This window comes from Dermacentor silvarum, chromosome 7 (genome assembly GCF_013339745.2).
Source record: "Dermacentor silvarum isolate Dsil-2018 chromosome 7, BIME_Dsil_1.4, whole genome shotgun sequence".
Classification (NCBI taxonomy): Eukaryota; Metazoa; Arthropoda; class Arachnida; order Ixodida; family Ixodidae; genus Dermacentor; species Dermacentor silvarum.
The window spans coordinates 153,678,176-153,685,597 of record NC_051160.1 but is presented as its reverse complement, the minus strand read 5'-3'; positions in this window follow the sequence as shown (position 1 = coordinate 153,685,597).

Genomic DNA, 7,422 nt, shown 5'->3' with positions numbered 1-7,422 from the left:
GAACACCAGTGACCGACCTAGACATCGGTACTGTCCCTTACCCTGCAATTGTGGATACAGAGCGGAACACGACTGCAGCGTCATGACCACAGTGGGAAAATGACGCCCTCGAAATCACTACGGCGACTCCATCCGAGAAGGGAGGGAAGTGTGTACAAGCAATGCACCACCGCTCCTCAGTTGGAGGAAGCTTCACCAGTGCAGCAGAAACGGGAAGCGACCCCAGCCCGAGTCAAGTTCCACAGATCAAGCGAAGTGTCAAATCCTTGAAAACCACCAACTGATGCTTCAACTGTGGAACAGATGTATCTCTCTTAAGGGACACTGAATACTATCATTCACAAACACCTGATGTTCCGAAATGTCAGTGAATACTGGATTTCAAGACAACTGGCAGTCTTCGATTGGCACAGTAGACTGCAAACTAGCCTAAAGCTTGAAGAATGTTGTGACAGGAAAGGTTTTGTGACAGGTTTATTTGCCAGGTCATCACCTATGACAAGATGTGGGTGAATCATTTATAAAAGTTACACTTGCCTAAACAATGAACACATATGGAAGCTTCCCAACACAAGAAGTTTCGAGCAACTCGATCGGCAGGTGAACTCATGGTCATGGGTTTTTGAGTGGATAGATGTAGCATCATCTTGATTTCCTCCCTAGTAGTGAGACTAGCTGAGCAAGTACACGAGTAGTGAGCAAGTACAGCTGTGAGGTTCTCCAACGTGTAGACAGTGCACTTAGGAAGAAATTGCCCTGCTTAAATACCATGGGGGTTCTCTTCATCCAGGAAAATATGTGTGCACATACAGTGCACCACACAATGGGCACTTTACAAATAATCTTGGATGAGAGGTGCTGCCGCATCTGCTATAAAAGCCCAACTTCACTCCAAGACTCATTTCTTTGGGCCACTAGGATAATGAAATACAGTAGGCTGTCCATGCATGGCTGCAACATAAAAGAAATCTTTCTACGCTGCTGGCATCCTTGTACTGCCAAAATGAAAACGGATTACCTCGAAAAATGAGATCACTTCCATGCATGTAAACATGTTTCATAATCCTAAAAAATAAAAAGTCCAAGCTTGACTTGAGCACCTGTCATGCGCTCACCAACAGAATTAGATAAACTGATGCATTAGTCTTCATGACTTGATGAATTAATTTGAGCTTCAGTCCACTGAAACACTTTTGGTGATAGCCATGCACTTCGCTTAGACATAAAGCAGTTGCCCCAGAAAGATGGATCATAATTTTTCAGTTACAAGCCTCTATTTTGAAGAAAGGACATACGGTTAAATTATAGCAGCCTGCTACAGTTCGACGGATGACACAATTCAGAATTCATAAATACAACTACTCTACCTTAATATTGACTCTATAACTCACTTTCCAGAGTCAATTGTACCTGCAATCTTGAAATATGGAATAAACATTCAAATTCCGATTAGTTCTTTTCCACCTTATTAAGTAACTCACACAAATATGATACGTTGCCAACAGAAAACACACTGCAATGTTATATCGCCAACACAATACAAGACGTGGTTCTCAGATAGGAGGCGGATGACGGCGGCACATCAAATGCACCGGGTGCAGTGAGCAGCTCCTGGCAGTGAAAATACATAGTACCCGAAACAACATAAATGGCTGAGATATAACAGTACATGCCATCGGACATTTTTACATAGGAAGAGCACGTTTTTCTTGGAACAGAGTACTCAGAACTGTGAAGACAATCGGGCCAACCTGGCACCTCAAATACTTGCACATTTGTGGGAGGGTACCAAATCACGATACGAAAAGCCTTTTCACATTTTGTGGAATATCATGAATTGGTCGTGCTTGTCCAAGAGCACATGTCTGAAAGCACCTCTTAAACGTGTTCTCCAGCTCTTTCTTTGCAGACAACAGACAAGGCGAAAGTCCCACTTGTGCTGAAGCAGTCCGGTGGACCTGGTGCATGATGCACCGTTCAGCAATTTGAACAGGCACATGCTTGGCAGCTGTTTCAAGCTGGAGTGCCTTACCAATGCCATCTTAAAATGGAAATGTTGAGGTACCCCAAAGAGGGATAAAACATCTGTGCGCACTTTGAAAGATGCAACAACTAATGCATGTTAAATGTCATTGCACTTTCTCCGTACAGCTTTGCAGTCTGCTGAACAAATGCTAAGAGCAAGTTTTCAGCGGCACAGATTTGAGCTTCTGTGACAATATCTTTCAACAAAAAAAGACTGTGTAAGTAGCACAAAATGCGCCACGTATGCTCGAGGAAGTATGCATCATGACAGACAATACTACAATAAAAGCCGAGAGCGCCATTCAGCAGCCTTCCAATATGACCGATCTGACAAGGGCCGTCCCGACCTTGACAAAATTATGGGTGGCCTTACTGAACGTAATCTTGCATCCACAATTAAACTTCAAGTGCCTGCCTATGTACCACGAAGAACCAGTACATGATAGCCACAATTCAATCACTTTCTTTGTCATGTCTTCCCAAACACAATGCATATAGTCAGGTGGCAGCCCTCAAACAAGATCAAGGCCTTGCAACTTGATAAGAGTTGATGGTCCCTTGATGCCACAAACAGGTTCCTTAAGCTGAGCTGTTTGAACCATTCGTTTGAGCCCACCACTGTGTGTCCTGTCAGGTGCATTCTGGCTGTTGAAAGGGTACTTCATTGTGTCTGCAGCCAAGGCATCAATTGTACTAAACATCAGGATGATATCTGCATTTAGAATGTTCAGATGGACACTGCAGTGAAAATATGCAAGGTTTTAAAACACTTCCAGTAGTCAAACATTTCACAAATGGCCCTCATGCAAAATTGATGGCATCTCTCGACAGCACAGCACAAGTGGGGAAAAGGCGCCATGTTGCAAGACTGCACCCACCGCAATGAGAAAGAACCTGCCTAGGAGTGTCCAAGACCTGCAGTTTGCATGAGCAATGCAAAATATTCCTAACATTCCTAGGGTTCATCTTTTACCGCGACAAAAAGGGCAGCGAAAGAGAAATTTCAGATACCAGTTAGAAACGAAGGACATATTTTTTTCTTGCGCATATATGCCACAAAACAACCAACATGAGCAGCATTTTATCACAGCCTATTTTGCCAGATTTTCTAGAAGTATAGCTACTGTTGAAGTAAAATATGATTGATTTAACTACATTATGCATTTTTATGCAAGGAAGTGAACGCTTGCTTGTATTTTTATGCAAGGAAGTGAACGCTTGCTATTTTTTCCCATTTGTGATTCTGACAAGTTTCTTTGAAACTTACAGTTGCACGACATCCTGAACTACACTTAACTGAAGTGTGAATTACAATGTCAACATCAGTGCACTGTAATGTTTCGAGTGGCTCGTGAGCATTGATTAAAATAATTTCAATTTTCAACAAACACAATCACTCCAGTGCAAGTGGTGTTTCGCATGGCTGACGAATACCGCACGTCTTGGACAGTCCTAGTCAGGTTATTTCAGCTTTGTGACGGGTACAGTCCTATAATATTGTTGCGGGCGCACTAAAAAGTGATGCGCGTGAGCTAAACTGCCATAATTAATAGTGCTTCAAATAGTTTTCCTGGTTTTCAGTTTTGTATTGCTGTTTCCTAGATTTAGAAATACAGCAGTTGGCCAAACTGGAAAGTGCAAAAGCTAATTCTGCGCTTCTTATACAGTATCAGCTGCTAGCTAGGGGCACTTTCTGCACAAATCTGTGTCGTTACATCCAGGCAGACCCCACTTAACTATGATCATAGGCTGCTGTCTGCCAATGCCAAACACGGTATCATTAAGGTATTACATGTTTTGTCAGATTTGCAACAAATGTTAAAACAATTAAATGGCAGGCCACTGAAAGTGATGACATAATTGCAGCATGAAATAGTGTGGAAAGTATGCAGTCAACATAAAAATACATCAGGCATGGTCAACCAAAACTTCTGATGCACCAAACAATTAAAACAAAAAGCAGTAAGTGGATAGCTTTAATTGTTAATGACTACAAACTTTCCAGTGTATGTAAAATCCAGTGAATAGGTTTGACAAGTTATTTGGTATTCTTCAAATCTGCAGCACATACACTAAAACACGAATCAGAGAAACATGAGACATAAAGCTTTTTTGACAGCCTGTGCTTTAGTGTGTGCACATCACATTCAAATAATACCAGGATGCATAAGCAAAGAGCCCACATTCCTTCTCTCATAGACTTGACAATAGCCATTACAATTAATGGCAAAATGCTCTTTAACTGAGCTCACTTACCATCTGTAAGCATACCTTGCTCCAAGCACCAGCTGCATCCAAAGTACCCATTACACTGCTTCCTGTTCAGGATAGCTGCTCTTGCTGGGGAGTCAACACAACAGACAACAACGTGCACTGCTGTCTGAACAGTTCTTCCAGTGTGCGACCACACTAGCTTTCCAACGCTGTTGATCTCTTCGACAAATTGCTTCAGGGAGAGCATTTGAATACAACACACCTGAAGCTAGCACATTTTGCCACAGAGTTAAAACTGGAAGTTCATTAATCATCACTTGAATTGGCCATATGGAGTTTTTGCTCGTATCAAACACAGGTGCTCCATCTGTGTTCATGGTCAAAGTGATGTCGCTCCATGTTATGTTCCTCTGCTTTCTAACACTGCGGTAGAGAATGCCATTCGTGATGTCAGCAAAAACACTTGACACATGAGGAGCAGATGCAATCTTCTGCAAATTTGAAAGCAAGGTACTGCCAACCTGTTTTAGCAGTACCAGAAGCTGCTGCTTAATATTGAATATCAGAAAAAAAAACTTGCAGTAATAATTAAATGTTGCAGCTTCTCACTGCTGCAAGAAGCACAATTGATGGTGTCTTCGTCTTTGGCATCATTGTATCTTCCCAGTTATTGATGACAGGGCTGGCAGTATAGATGGATCCTCAGTGCTTTTCTGTTTTTCCACAGCCTCCTCATATCATATGTAGTGCATGGCACAACTTTCTCCCCAAACAGAGCATTTATTAAAATGAGAAGTCCTTGTAGTTGTGCCCACGTAAGACCTGAAATACAACATATGCCAGTATGAGCAGCATAGCCTGTGCCCTTGTTGTTTTCTGGTTTGGAAGGTACTCCTCCGAGAGCTTTGTGAAGTACATGTACTGCATGCTCACTTTCTTCAGCACCATTCTCTGGTTCACTGTCTGCATCACCCTTGTGCCCTTCATCCATCCACTTACGAACCATCATCACTCAACTCAAAGACAGAACTGAATTCATCGCAACTGAAGTTCACTGTACATTCATACGCAGTGCCTATTTCACTTGCAGCTTGGTTAGTGTCTTCTACGTCGCTGACATGTGCACTCGTGCTTGCACAAGCATACATTTCTGAAGCAAAATTGGAGTTGATGTGCCTAAGATTATCAGCTTCATTCTCGCTCGATTAAACACTACTGACATTCGTTGAAGGGCTGTTCAGGTTTTCCAGGTTCATCTGAAAGAGCAAACAAATAAGAAATTTTATCTTCTAGGGATACCAACTACAAAACAAGTGTCACATTCACAAGAAACATACATAGGGCATAGGAAGGCAACGGTGAGATTACCACTCTTGCGTAAAGCCAGTTCACTGATTAATATGTAGCGCAAAAAGGACTGTGTTGCTCTCTATATATTAAATTGAATTATGGGTGCGACAGTGTATGTGCCACGTGCTAACTTCATAATGGTGCAGGAAGGTGCAGGTTTACCAACTCTATCTCGGGTAATGAACAGGACCCTGATAAAATGCACTCCCTAGGGAGTCTGCTATTATTCTGCCATTAGCCACCTCCGGCTGTGTCCTTTTGCAAATACCCTGCCTTGTACATAGAAACAGCGTTGACACAAGGACGTAGGTCAGCTTAGGTACCACTATTAGAGGGAACATGCACGCGTGTGGCTGTTGTTCTGTAAAGTGCCATCTGCTGGCACCCGCTCGGCACAGGCACAGAGTGCGGCTGAGGCAGTACGCTCCATGCATTGTCTGCAATTACACCGCCCAGTGCTTGGTAGTAGCAGACTACACACGGAGCACAGAGCGCCAGTGGCTTTCTGCACCAAGCGGGTGCCAGGCACCAGCAGATGGCACCTCATGGAGCATTGGTCACGTGCTCGATTGTTCCCTCTTACAATGGTAGATCCTGTACGTTGCATTGTTCCAGGCTAAGATCGTTGCTGTTACACGTGAATGATTCAATTAATTTTATGGCACGTCCTTCCAAAATAAATCGCGCTACCATAAACCCTCCAAGATGCGTTACCAAAAAGCCCACATTGCAACCCTCGTGATCCTTGGTTGCAAGCAACGTTGGTTGTAACTGCACTCCGAAGAAACGTGCGCGTCACGATCGAGCGCTAGCACGAAACAATTCCCGCTTTCTCCGCGTCGTGACACATCGATGCGCGAGGCAGCACTCAAGACTATGCGTTTCTTGGCTCAGGAAGCACACTGGCGGCTTGGACACGTCATAGTTTGCACCTCACGCAGTAAGACTTGTAGCTGCTTTTTGTTATTCGCAGTATGGAATACTGAAACTTACAATATTGACACGTACCTGACTTGCAGCAGTGGATGACCTTGGTCTTTTCAGCATGTACTCTCGAGTTTGCTGTGGCACTTGAACGTTCGAGTCCGGCTGCAGGTACTGCCTATAATGCTTCCTCTGATTTTGGACATTGCGACGTTCGAAGCCAAAATTTTTCACTGGGGCGAACACTGCGGGGCAGTCCAATGTGACTATACGGACTATATTAATATAAAGGTGTAAGCAATACCTAGTCGCGATCACGTCAACTGCAAGCTTTTAGTAAGCTTTAGTAAGCTTCGCTTCGCCTCGCGTTAGTGATCAGAATCACGGTATTACTGACGACATCACACAATGCTAGGCCAATGTCAAATTACAACGGGTTAGATTATAAAGGTTATTATGTCACTAAAAATGCGAAAAAAAATGTTCTAATTTATTTGTTTGGCGTGATTACAGCCAAATGCCTCATACGCAAGGATGTTATTGTACATCGGTTGCCGTGAAAGCTTGTAAAGTTGCTGAAAGCCGTGAAAGCATTCAGAAAAATGACGAACTGGTAAGTTGTTCATTTTAAATAACCTTATAAATAAAGGATTTAGAAAACTGACATGGAGTGCAGAGGCATACATATCAAGAAACAAGGAATGCATGCATATACCATTGATTGATTGATTGATTGATTAAATGTTTTTGCTTATGGGATGGCGAAAGGTGGTGGTGGTGAATTCTTTATTTCGCCCAAAAAGAGGGGACCAGTCGAAAGGAAAATGTGCTTTGTGTTTCTGTTTCTTCGCAAGTTTTATTTGGCTAGCACAAGATGCGATATAAACAAGCTAGAGAAACACAACAGCG